Here is a 13,830-nt window from a genome sequence, read left to right as displayed (position 1 = left end):
ACAATTAAAGTCATCCTTCTTAGCGGTACAATCAAAGTCCCACACCTTTTGTACAGTTTTTTTATGGAGTGGGGATATGCTTCAATCATGTTGATATGGGGATGGTACCTCTAGAAGTATTAAAACTTGATATGTCATAAGTCCGCCATTTTTAATTATAAATAACAAAGGATGCTCTGGGGTCGCTCGGGTGCATTTGGAGCCATGGGAGTCATAGGAGTCCAAATAAACTGCGTTCGGATTGTAATTCCTACCGTTTTTTCAGGGATCTGAGCGCAGTTGTATGTAGTGCCAGTGGCTTCATCAGTCGGACCTGCCCCCCCCCCCATATCACTCCAGCCTGCACCACCACATCTCTTCCCCCTCCACCCGCCTGCCCGCCAGTTTATTTACCTTGTTCCACAGGAATGACAGGTGGCTGGCGGCAGCTTCCCACTCAGGCTCCTTCATGTCCCTTCTCGGTGGCCGTCTCCTCCCCCCTTCTTGGCCAATAGCATGCCTTCTCCTTTTGGCCAATCAGGAAACCGGTCTCAGGACCGGTTTCCTGATTGGCGGGAGGAGAATCAGTGTGGCAATAGCGAATATTCATTCACTATTGTCACACAACTGGGTGGGCTCAGGGCGCAGTGCTCTGCGCCCCTAGTCCACCCTTTTTTTTAAGTCTATTAGAGCCTCTGGCACTAATCACGTGCTTCAAAAAAAAAACCATTGGAATCCATACATTCGGCGCCCTGCATGTAGATTAGCGGGCCATATGCCTGGATGGGGGGGCACCATGCACCCCCAATGAACGGGCCATCACTGTGTTGTGCTATGGGCCCATGCACACAGCTGCTCACAGCTCCATTATCTGGAGCTGTGGTCAGCTGTGTAAATTAATAATAGATAAACATTTTCAATATCTTTTCCTTATTTTCTCAGTAACAAAAAACATAAATAATGACATTTAACACAGGACCTAAATACAAGATTATCTGACACTTCTTGCAACAGATATATCTCTGTCTATGCGTTTATACTCTTGCGTTTGCTCGATTACTTTACTGTGTGATTTTGTTAAACTTTACTGATTCTGTAACTTTATATGTTTTGTAACCTTATATGTTTTATACAATAAAGCTTTATTGCTAAAAAAAAAAAAATTTAATAATCTACCTTCAAGGTCCTGTGTATGAATCTTATTTAACGCTGTACCTCTAAGAAGGATGATTACATATCATATACGAATCCTTTATGCTTATAAATGTTTGTGCTAACGTTTCCATGCATACACTATTTGCCATGAATACCAAGGATGCTTTTGCCACCTGGGTCCTGACAACTAAAGTGGATTCTTCTGCCTGCATCCTAGCAATCAAAGACAGCAGAATTTGCCTGTGTCAAAGCAACCTAGAACACTAGATGGCATAAACCCCATTTCATCAGTAGTTATGTTCTGTGGTTCCTAAATAAAGATTAAGATTTTTTAAGAGCAACTACTGGTGTGCGGATAATCTTTTTATATTTGCACTCAGTATAATGGCTGTGGATGGGGCACCCGGGAGCTCTTAATTGGGTAAGCTGTATGGGTAATAGCACTGCTGTTTCAGTTGGCATAAACCCCATGCATCCCAACAACTGATAACAGTAGTCAGCAGAAGCACCTAGCAATTAGGTCGCTAGGTGGCATCCCATCAGTGTCGTCATCAATAGACACCCACCTAGAACTAGACGACCATGATGAAGTCATCGTTTGGCTATAGAATGGTCAATACGTGGTAAATAATAGCCAGATTATTTGGATCCTGTTATGCACATTTTCAAAGTGATAATTACCACCAGCACACTGCACTCACCAGAAAACGTTACTGCTTAGAATATAGGCAGCACAAAAGGAATTTCTTATCCTTTAAGGAGAGTAACCCTGTGGTAATGGCATCAATTAGATTGTCACTTTCCGGGACCAGCGAGTATAACGTCCAGCTGTGTGGAGGAAGTGCTCACCACAGGAGCCAAATGTGATCATATAGTGCAGTCATTTATTAAAAAACTGGCCTTAGCGAACATGTATTTAAAAATGACAAGCATCAGAACACAAAGATGGCCACTATGCCCAATGCCTTTCAGGCGATCCTCGGTGGCCAAAATCTCTAAGGAATGCCTTTGTTCAAAGGAATGCCCATGCTCAAAGGAATGTGCACGGGTACAGAAGGATCCTTAGAACTGTGCACAGCATTAGGACCTATTAGGCGCCTACTTTAGCGCGAAACGCGTTACCTTTTATGTTCCTGTCATACCTGTGATGTGATTTTAATATTTCACTAAAGTTACCAAGGAGTGCATCAAAATTCTGGATTTTGCATGTCTCAGCATTGGGGCCCTGTTTGCATATACACGAGCACGTGCAAGCATGAGCATGTGCCCAATTCCTATGTCCACGAGAAGGAATATGGATTAGCCAGTAAAGATTCACAGAAGTCTGCCCAGGGGAGCCATCTTGTCTTCAAGGCATGCCCTTCATGACATGCAGGCAGCGCGGCTCGGGATTGAGCCCGCAATTGTGCCACTATAAAAATTGGCTTCCTATGGTTGTACACCGAAAAGAGGAGGAGGCCAAAGTGCCAGCAGAGAACCAGAGAAGAAAAGGATCAGGGCTGCTCTGTCCAAAACCATTACACAAAGCAGGTAAGTATAACATGTTTATTATTGTAAAAAAAAACAAAAGGTTTACAATCACTTTAAATACCCAAACCATGACTATGTACGTACGTACAATTGTAATGTTTATCCCTAAAGGGTCCGCTGGATGTTTTGGGTCCTTTCTGCCGTTCACTAGTGATAACGCCACCTTACCAGCAGTGGAATGACACCATGGCACACGTGAGAATGTGCTTTATTGGACTGAAAATCCCTGTAAGAAAGAAAATGGTTAGAGATTAAGAACAAGAGATTGCTTAACCACTTTACCACCGGAGGATTTTGCTGTCTTCCGTCCAGGCCACTTTTTGCGATTCGGCACTGTGCGACTTTAACTGACAATTGCGCGGTCGTGCGACGCCGTACCCAAACGAAATTTACGTCCTTTTTTTCCCACAAACAGAGCTTTCTTTTGGTGGTATTTGATCACCTGTGCGATTTTTACTTTTTGCGCTATAAACAAAAAAAGAGCGTTTATTTTGAAAAAATAACAATATTTTTCACATTTTTTTATATGAAATTCCCCCCAAAAAAAATGTAAAAATCTAATTTTTTTTAAATTTTTGGCCAATTTGTTTTCTGCTACCTATGTTTAGTAAAAAAAATCGCAATAAGCGTATTTTGATTGCTTTGCGCAAAAGTTATTGCGTTTACTAACTAAGGGAAAGATTTCTGTCATTTTTGGTGTTTTTTTTTTAACGCGTAATGGCGGTGATCTGCGATTTTTTTTGCGGGACTGCGACATTGCGGCGGACAGATCGGACCCTTGACTGACATTTTTGACACTTTTGGGGGTACCAGTGACATTTCTACAGTAATCAGTGCTATATATATGCACTGTTACTGTAAAAATGACACTGGCAGGGAAGGGGTTAATTTTATTGGAGAGGGAGGGGTTAATGTATGCCTGGTGCTTACTAACGTGTGGGGGGGGAGGTGACTGTGTGACAGAAGGACAGATCGGATGTCCAGCTATGCTGAACACTCCGATCTGTCAGTCCCTGTCACTATGGAGATCCGCCTGCTGTGTTTACATACAGCGGGCGGATCTCCAGACTCGATCCCCGACGATCGGGGCAGAGCAGCGGCAATCGCCGCTGCTCCTCCGCTGGCCCGACTCCCGCTGTGAATGAACACAGCGGGAGCGAGCCTCCGGCGGCGCGCGAGCGCCGCCCACAAGGGGCGGAGTCCAGCGACGTAGGTCTACGTCGCTTGACGGGATCGCGGCACTTTGCCGCAGTAGCCTCCATGTAAGCGGAGGTAAAGTGGTTAAAGTGCAATGGTCATTTCGAACTTAACAAAGTATCCTACATCCCTGACAATCACCTGGGTTAACTAGTGCTTTGACCCTTTGAAATCGTTGGCCAGTGAACTTGGTGACAGAATCCTACAAGAAGAAGTACATAATATTGCTTAATCACCAGGTCTAACTAGTACTAGAACTTATAAAGAAATGCTTCAAGGAGTTGCCCTGAAGCGAATGCAGAAATATGAAACCCAGCTAAGGAAGGTGGAAGATGCCCATCCACCTGATAGTCAATGGGTCACTGCACCCGCGACATGGAAACATCCCAAGAAACAATGAAGGGGGGGGCAAAATATGGGACTTTTAATGGTGTCGTACAAAAAATTATGAAAACAGTTTTAAAAAAATTTGAAAAAGATTTTATTACATCAGGACACACACATCTTTAAAAGTACAAGGAACAGGGTGAGTACACCCATTCAGAGGACATAGAATATAACAAGATAATATAAAATTATTCTGACAAGAAGGACATGGGAGGATACACATATAACAAAAAAACAGAACTTCCGGTAAGTTGGTACAAGGGGTCCATGTCCATCTGGAATACTTTACATGTTTTGCGGTGTTTAGACTGCTTCTTCAGAAGTTTATTATACAAAATGATATAACGTGGGGGAACACAGTTCCGGCACCTCCAGAACTGAATGTATATAATAGCAGGTGCTGGGGTATGCTGGAGGGTCAATTGATGCTGGTTGCTGAGCGATCTATTGTTTCTGGATGGGATCTATTTTTGTGTAGAAAGGGGGGTCTGATGTTGCTGGGGAGTTCTTCCGTTGGTCTTGAGGGGGTTTATTGTTGCTGGGGTGGGTCTTATGTTGCTGGGGGTCAGTTTTTGCTGGGAGGGATGTACTGTTGAGGGAGGGGTCTTTGTTTCTGGCTGTTGGGAGTCTATTGTTGCTGGGGTCGATCTATTGTCGTTGGAGTGTCCATTGTTTCTAGATGTATTTTACTGTCTTTCTTGTTATCATTAACAAATTCTAAACAAAATACTTAGCACCACAAAATAATACTTGGGTCTGTATTCTCTAAAAGGGCAGCATTGGGAGGTGGGTAAGGGGTGGAACCAAGAAACGGTGGGTGCTTGGAGGTGGGTAAGAGGCCGAGTCAAAGGGTGACTCGAAAGGGAGGAGTTCCTGAACCTATTCTCTGAGACAAAGAGCCCTGCTTCTAAGAATGCTGGTTTCCTGACTTTGAAACTTTTTGGAGTCACAAACATGCAACAAGATCCATGACTCTGAAGCCATTTGATCAGTATGGCAGCCAGACGACAAGCATTTAAAAAAGGCAGACCCCAAAGCCTTCATCTTTCTTTTAATAAAAGGATTCCTTTTGCCAGTATAGCCTTCACATATAACTAATTCATTTGCCAAAAATGGCAGTTTTCTTTCTGTTTATAGTGCATTTGTTGTTATTTTAAAGGCGAAGTTCTCCTTTAGAACATGTTACATCTGTATTTGGGGTGTAACAGGTTCCAGCACCCCTCTCGTGTGACAGTGAGCAGGGGTTTTCTCCTCCCACAGCCACTGTCCCATTTAAAACCAGTGCAGCTGTACAGCCAGAGCCCTGCACAGCCATGACAATTTTAAAGGGATGTGTAAATTAATAAATGACAAGTTCCGTCTTCCACCTCAGCAAGCTGCTTGTAGTTCTCAATGGACTCAGACTGTGCTCATTAGCACACTTGTAATCCAGAAGTATTGGAAGAAAGCTGGTGGGAGAGTGTGCAGGAACTTGACATTGCACCCACAATCTGCAAAAAAATTTTTTTAAAGTGAGTATAAATAAAGGTTGTAATTTAAAGTGGTTGTTACCTTTCAAAAAGAATTACTGCCACTATTTTATCAAGGCATAATGCATTCTGTAAGTGTGTTTTTTAACCACTTCAGCCCCGGAAGATTTTACCCCCTTCCTGACCAGGGCCTATTTTGCGATTCGGCACCGCGTGACTTTAACGGACAATTGCGCGGTCGTGCGATGCTGTACCTAAACGAATTTGGTGTCCTTTTTTCCCACAAACAGAGCTTTTTTCGGTGGTATTTGATCACCTGTGCGATTTTTTGATCATGCACTATAAATAAAAAAAGAGCGTCAATTTTGCAAAAATAACAATATTTTTCACATTTTTTTATATGAAATTCCCCCCAAAAAAATGTAAAAATCAAAATGTTTTAACATTTTCGGCCAATTTGTTTTATGCTACATATGTTTGGTAAAAAAAATCGCAAAAAGCGTATTTTGATTGGTTTGCGCAAAAGTTATCGCGTTTACTAACAAAGGGAAAGATTTTTGTCATTTTTGTTGTTTTTTTTTTAACGCGTAATGGCGGCGATCTGCGATTTTTTTGCGGTACTGCGACATTGCGGCAGACAGATTGGACCCTTGACTGACATTTTTAACACTTTTTGGGTTACCAGTTACATTTCTACAGTAATCAGTGCTATAAATATGCACTGTTACTGTAAAATTACACTGGCAGTGAAGGGGTTAACTTTTTTGAGAGGGAGGGGCTATGTGTGTCCCTAGGGGCGTGATTCTAACTGTGATTGGCTGTGGCTTGAGATGTATGAACAGTGATCAACGGTTCTACATAGTAGAACCGTATGATCATCATTCATACACCGGGGAGAATGACAGACGGCTTGTTTACATTAGCCGCCTGCCTTTCTCCCTCTCCACCGACGATCGCGAGTGACCGACGGACGCGTGGGGGGGGGGTCCATGACCGCGCGGGGGCGGGAGCGCGCCTCCGGCGGTGCGCGCTCGCTCCTGAGACCCTCACAGGCTAGCGACGTAGACTTACATCGCTCTGCCTGTGAGGGGCTGACTGCCGCAGTAAATATACTATGAGCAGTCGGCAAGTGGTTAAACAAAGCCTCTAAATACCTTTTTTCAGCTATATTCAGGCCAGTCACGTGACTCCCGGCAGGTCTGCTACTCCGATCCAGGGTTACAGCGGGAGGGGCTGAGATCTCCCTCTGACATCAGCTAGGGAGGTCATGTAGCTACTTGGCCCCTCCCGCTGTAGCCCTGGATTGGATTAGCAGAGTGGCCAGGAGTCACGTGATCGGCCTGAATATAATTGAAAGAAGGCGTTTAGTGGCTTTGTTTAAAAAAATAAAATAAAAACACTTACAGAGTGCAATTTGCCTGGATAAAACAAAGGGGCTGACAATGACAATTAGTAAACTTTTTTTTAACTACTTATAGTGGCGGGGGGCAGAGACACAGTCACAGAGCTGACAGGCAGGGAGGCAGGGGTGAGAGGGACAGAGGAGAGCTGCGGATGGCGGATGCACATAAACTGACCACAGTAATCAGGGCTCAGCAGCCATGTTTATCATAGTCAGTACATAGAGGTGGACACAGGAACTTCCAGGTTCAGCCAAGTTTTTACATCTTACAAAGTGGCAGATTAGACAGCACAAGCACTATAAGGAAAACAAGAGCTCACTTTCTTTTTTTTTGGGGGGGGGGGGGTTATAAACACTTAAAAAAAATAAATAAATAACAAAAATGTTATACATACCTGCTCTGTGAAAAGGTATCCTCTTTTTATGGGTTCCCCACTGGCTGTCGTGGTGTCGTCTCCCTGCTGAGCGCCCTCAATATCAAGAGAGAGAGACCCGGGAGAGCTGGTGTTCTCATGCACATTGCTGGATCCAGATGGGGCTCAGGTAAGTATAGGGAGGCTGCACCCAGAAGGTTTTTTACCCTAATGCATTGAATGCATTAAAGTGGAACTGCACTTCATCTGAGCGACACAAACCAAAAATGCTTTTATTAATGTTTTAATATTCAAAGCAAACGTCCCCATCCATCCATGTTCCCATGCTTTATTTTGCTGAGAAATCATTTTGAAAAACAACCCCCGGCATTTCTGGCATTGGCCATCTTGAGTAAGGGCAGATGATTCATGTATTATTTACTTTCTGGAATCCATTTGCCCTTAGCTCAAGTATAGGCTGAGCCTAGAACCCTCCCTCCCCCTCCTGAAGGCTGCTGGGATGTATGACATCATTTGCCTAGGCACAGAAGCCAGGAAGTAACTAAAGAAATGTAAAAAAAAGTTTAAAATAAGTAAATATGATATACTATGCTAGCAGCATAAAGATTAAAAATAGTCCATGTTTTATTGAGTGAAGTTCCGCTTTAGGGTAAAAAAACCTTCCACCTTTAAAACCTCTTTAGGTTATCTTTAAAGGTGAAGTTATCTTTTAAATTTAGGAAAAGAAAATGAATTTGTCACAAAAATCTTTTTATACCCAAATCTTTCAATACTTTTTTCAGCTTTCTTTTACTATTTGTTGCTGGTCAGAAAAAGACTTTCAAACATGAAGATACACTACTTATAGAGCAAATCCAAACCATTGTTTTGCTTTTTTTCCTCATCCTATCACACCAGAAACTTTCCCTTCAATGTAAAAAATGTAAAACGGATATTTGTGATGTTTAAAAAAAAAAAAAAAAACGCAATACAAAATGCAAACAATGAAACTGCTCCACCTTGAGGAAAGTTTTTTTGTTTACCTAAACCCTTCAATCCATAAGTCAATATGTCTGAGAAGACTAAAAGAAAGTATATTTCAGCTAATAGATAGGAGTCCATTCTTAGAATAGAATAACCTAAGGGGTCATCCTGTTTGCATCTTTGTCTTCTCTTATAGTCAAGTTGCTTCTTGCTGTGTTCTTTGCAAAATAAAAAAAAGAAAACTATAAAAATAACTAGAAGCAACTGCTTTTAAAACTGAAATTCAGGCAGATATAAGAACACAAAACAATGAAGCTCTGTATAGATCGTTACATTTATTTTTTAAAAAGAAACCTGTGTATGCAGGCCCGAACTAGGACAATAAATAGGCCGGGGCATTTTAGACAGAGCAGCCAGTTTTTCCAGGGGCCGGGGGAGGGGGGGATTTGCGGGGACGGCTGGTGACAGGATATTCAGAGTAGGTCCTCTATTGTACTGGGGATACTGTGATATAAAGGGGTCTGCACTGTAAAGAGGCACTGTAATGATTACAGTGGCCCTAGGAATTATGTCTCCCTTTTAATTTCTGCTTACTGTGCAGATTTCCAGCTCTGACCACCCCTGCTCCCTTAAAGCAGAGTTTGCACTGTCCCCCTTACATCAGAGTCCACACAGAGGCCCCCTAACATCAGAGTGCACACAGTCCCCCTTACATCACAGTCTGCACAGAGCCCCCTTACATCAGAGTCCACAGAGCCCCCTTACATCACAGAGCCCCCCTTACATCAGAGTCCACACAGAGCCCCCCATTACTTTAAAGTCCGAACCGAGCCCCCCTACATCAGAGTTGGCACGGACCCCCCTTACTTTAGAGTCTGCACAAAGCCCCCCCCTTACATCAGAGTCCACACAGAGCCAACCCCTTAGATTAGAGTCTGCACAGAGCCCCCCCTTACAACAGAGTCCGCACAGAGCCCCCCTTACATCAAAGTCCGCATATAGCCCATGTGACGGTGGTGGGTATAGACCCCTGACCTTCTCATCCAACTCGTGACCAAAGACCAGGCAATCTCACACCCTGCCGTCACTTGCGTAACAATGCCACTCTCAGCTGCACCCGGCACACAGATTGTCCAGCTTGCGGGACCACAATCTAGATGCCAGCAGGCTGAGAGCGATTGTCACCGGGCTAATTAAGAAATTAACCCTTTCTCTGCCACCACCGCTACGTTAGGATGAGCCCAGCGGACGCTTGTAATTTTAGAAATACCAATTATGACTTTAGAATGATCCTCTGTAACACACACTGTCACCTCAGACAGGAATGTTCAGAGGGTTTATTCTATACAGTAGCGCTCTTCCAAGAGACAGGTTCTTTGGTTAGCTTGCGTTAAGAGCTTAGAGACAAATTAACACTTTTCAAAATAAGGTTTAATTATAAAAAGGTTAAAATTGGTGCAAATAAAAATATTTACAGAAAAATGGGTTACAAAGAAATAGAGACACAATACAGAAATTTAGAAGAATAGATAAAGAAGTAGAAATGGAAATACTTGCATTCAAAAGTCCTTGTATTATCAGAGGTTCAGAGCTGAGCATGTGTGATCGGTTCTTCCCTTGAGCGATGTTACTGCTTGATGTTAAAAATGAGAACTGCAAAAACCATCTGCTTCTTTCCTTTTCTCTAAGACCGCAGGGGGTGTCACCAGAGGTCCTTGACCAATAAACACAGTGGCCCTGGGCGGCCCTAGGCTCATAAAAATGCTAAGGAACCTCCCGCTTAGACAGATTTATAACAGAATTCATATCTTAAAATATGTAAGGGTTACATTCTTTCAACGGCTAGTTCCTCACTTAGCAGGCGATTTGCTTTCAAACGGTATCAAATATTAATATTTTTTATCATACAGGGAATGTCTTATCGCTCTTTTCTACTTCATGTGTGATAGGATGACCATGTGGTCTTGTTCAGTATTTTAATTGGCATTCAAATATATACTTTCTAGAGACATATCTTGTTTGGGTAAAAAGTTATGAATTTGTGTGTAACTGTGGTCATTTTCCTAATGACCAATTTGCTGTGGAATTCCACACAGCCTGGTTGCCGTAGTGGACATCTGTTCTGATAAGGTTTGCTTCATTTATGACCTAGTGAATGTGCAGCGAGGGTGTGTCAGGACAAGTCTAATCATTGGAGGAGAACAGGCTGAGCTCACAGCATAGCTAGAAAACTGACCATGCTGCTTAGTGTGGTCAGTTTTTATTAGGAAAGCAGAGGGACTGGAAGGAACACCAGGGATTTCACACAGAGGAAGCAATACAAAGAGAACTAGATATTTTCTCATACAAGTAAATAGTACAGCAGGCACATATCACCAGGGTTTTTTTTTCTCAGAGAATAGGTTGAGGAACTCCTCCCTTTCAAGTCACCTTTTGACTCTGCCCCTTACCCACCTCCAAGCACCATTCCTTGGTTCCACCCTTTACCCACCTCCCAATTCCACCCCTTTTAGAGAATACAGACCCAAGTATTATTTTGTGGTGCTAAGTGTTTTGTATGGAATTGGTTAATGATAACAAGAAAGACAGTAAAATATATCTAGCAACAATGGACACTCCAACAAAAATAGATCACCCCCCGGCAACAATAGACTCTCAACAGCCAGCATCAATAGACCCTCCAGCAGCCAGCAACAAAGACCCCTCCCTCAACAGTACATCCCTCCCAGCAACAACTGAACCCCTACAACATAAGACCCCCCCCCCAGCAAAAATAGATCCCTTCCAGCAACAAAAGGTTCCTCAGTAGCCAGCATCAATAGACCCTACAGCAGCAAGCACCAAACTACGCTCCCACCAGTCCATGCCCCCAATGCGTTTCGCTCCACCTCCCGGAGCTTAGTCATGGGGATGGAGAACTTATGTGCTTGGGGGAGTATAGGAGCATCACTGGTTGTCACTCATACACTGGCCAGTGTATGTAGTTAATCGTCCTGGGCTGTTAGGTGGGGATGATGGAGTGGAATGTAGAAAAAGGAAAAAAGAAAAAGGATGTGCAGGAAGTGAAAAATATAAAGTGAAAATCAGTATAAGACTGGAAAGTGGTAAAAATAATGAATGTGAATGTGTGATAATATTAAATGGTGCAAAACATACAAAAATGGGAAAATGGAAGTGAGAATAAGAAAAAAAAATACAAATAAGAATAGATATGAAAGTAAAAATTCATGAAATAAACTAAAGTAAAATAAAAAAGAAGAAAAAAAAGAAAAAATTATTAAAAATAAGTAAAGTAAAAAAAAAAAGAGAGAAATATGAGTGAATATTAGAACAAAAAAATGTTGAAAAAAGATATAGCTTTAAATGTGAAAAGTGTATTGTAAAATGAGTGTAAAAATAAAGATGTGAGGAGAGACTCTAGGTTTAAGGCATTCCTCAGGCACATTTTTTTTATAAAGGAAGTGGGCATTTTAATGTTTCATTTAAACATTATTAAAATCACTGCTTACCCCAAACTAGTATTTTTTTTATTGGAATATACCCCCCTGGCAGTGCCCAGCTCCTTGCCCATTTGCCTGACAATGCCTTGCCTATTAGCCTTGAAAACGGTCTGAACTAACTTGAAAGATTCAGTCCCCATTGACTTCTACGATGTTCAGCTTAAAATCCAGAACTTGTGAACTGTTCTGCAAACATCCTTTGAACTGTAGGTAGAAACCCAGGTACCTAGCTAGTTCAGATGCAAGTTTTTTTTTTTTTTGGAACATGCAACCATGTGCAGATTAATTAAATAAGAATTTCTTCTGCATGAGATTGGCTAACAGACGTACAGTAAATGTAGTTCAATGTTCTGTGTGAAAATGTACTCCTTTACGAAAACAACTCTTCTGAATGCAGCACGTTCACCTAAGATGATCAGTAGACATTTGGTACTGCTTACTCTGTCACTGATGGGGCCTTCTAATATTCATTTGGTCACATTAAAATTAAAAGGTAATTTTTTGCATCCTATATAAAAAAAAATAAAAACCAAGAGATCTAACTGAAGTAGGCAAGTTTACACAAGTCATACTACAGTAGCAGCATAGTGTCAGCCAACAAAAGGCTAACAAAATTAATTTGAAATAGGATTATTTTGCTAGTGGCTGTATAGCTAAGTCAAATAGTTTAAATAGGAATCGTGTCCTCAGGGTTTAGTATAAGTTATATGTGTGATACCTTCTAAAACAGCTGCTAATAAGACAAACTATAAAAGTTTCCATGCCATTTAAGACGTTGAGGTCATTGTGATTGTTGAAAATTTAATTTCAGCAACCTGTAAATTATTAGGCATTGGCAAGAATATCCCCCCCTCCCCCCTTTATGTCATATTTTTTTGTAAACTTCATATAAATTGAGAGCATAGAAAATACACATATAAAACCATAAATTGTATATTATATTTAATGGCTATTAAAATTCTGTTGCAAATAAGGCCAAACATTACAACAGCATATAAAAAACACCACATAAATACTGTTAAAGTAGTAATAAAACTCCCTTTACCTGCAAGGCCTAGTATGCATTACATATGCAGCACATTATGTGAAACTTACCTTAGAATGAAGCTTTCCAGTGGTGCGCTGTCACCGCTGACAAGGCTTTCATCTTCACCCAGTCTTCCTTCCGGGTTTACGGATTCCAGCTGTGTGAGTTGCCGAAGCTGTAATGATGTCACTCAAGCCCTTTCCTTCCGTTCCAAGCAGCAGGGGATCTGTCCGCTGATCTCCTACTTATCGGAGTAGAGCAGGGTGGATGACAGGTCTGTGTCCGCTCAATTTATACAGAACAGACACAGACAAACCCTGCTCTGCTCTATAGATGGCTCCACTGTTCGTTTCCATCCATCTGCCTCTGATCCACTCTGCCCAAAAGAAAAAACATTTTTTGTAGTGGGCCTGCTCAGGTACAGAGGTAAGTGGATGTAAACTGACACAAATCTGTTTACACCTGCCTGTCCATAGGGATGATTAGACCTTCTGATCATGTCTGCCTAGAAAATTGACAGGTAGACCTGATCAGATCGCTTGTGTGAGAGGGTCCTTATACTGATGAGGCATAGCCCAAATGCTCATAAGTCCTACACAAGGGCAAGGCTACCTTTTTGACCCTTTAAGAAGCCTTTTACTGTAAGCCAGGCATGTCCAACCTGTGGCCCGGGGGCCACACCTGGCCCGGAACCCAGGGCAATGCGGCCCACTGCCCCCTGACAATTTTTGTTTTGCTGGGGAGGAAGGAATTCGGGCCGGGGGCACGGCCACAGTGGCTTCCAACTAACGGTAGGCAAAGGCTGCCTCGGAGGGGAGGGGGGGGGGGGGGGAGACGAGCATGTGCA

The sequence above is a fragment of the Pelophylax lessonae genome (genome assembly GCF_965119305.1).
Source record: "Pelophylax lessonae genome assembly, chromosome: 3".
Taxonomy (NCBI): Eukaryota; Metazoa; Chordata; class Amphibia; order Anura; family Ranidae; genus Pelophylax; species Pelophylax lessonae.
The sequence above is the reverse complement of the archived record's forward strand: the minus strand, read 5'-3'. Positions refer to the sequence as shown.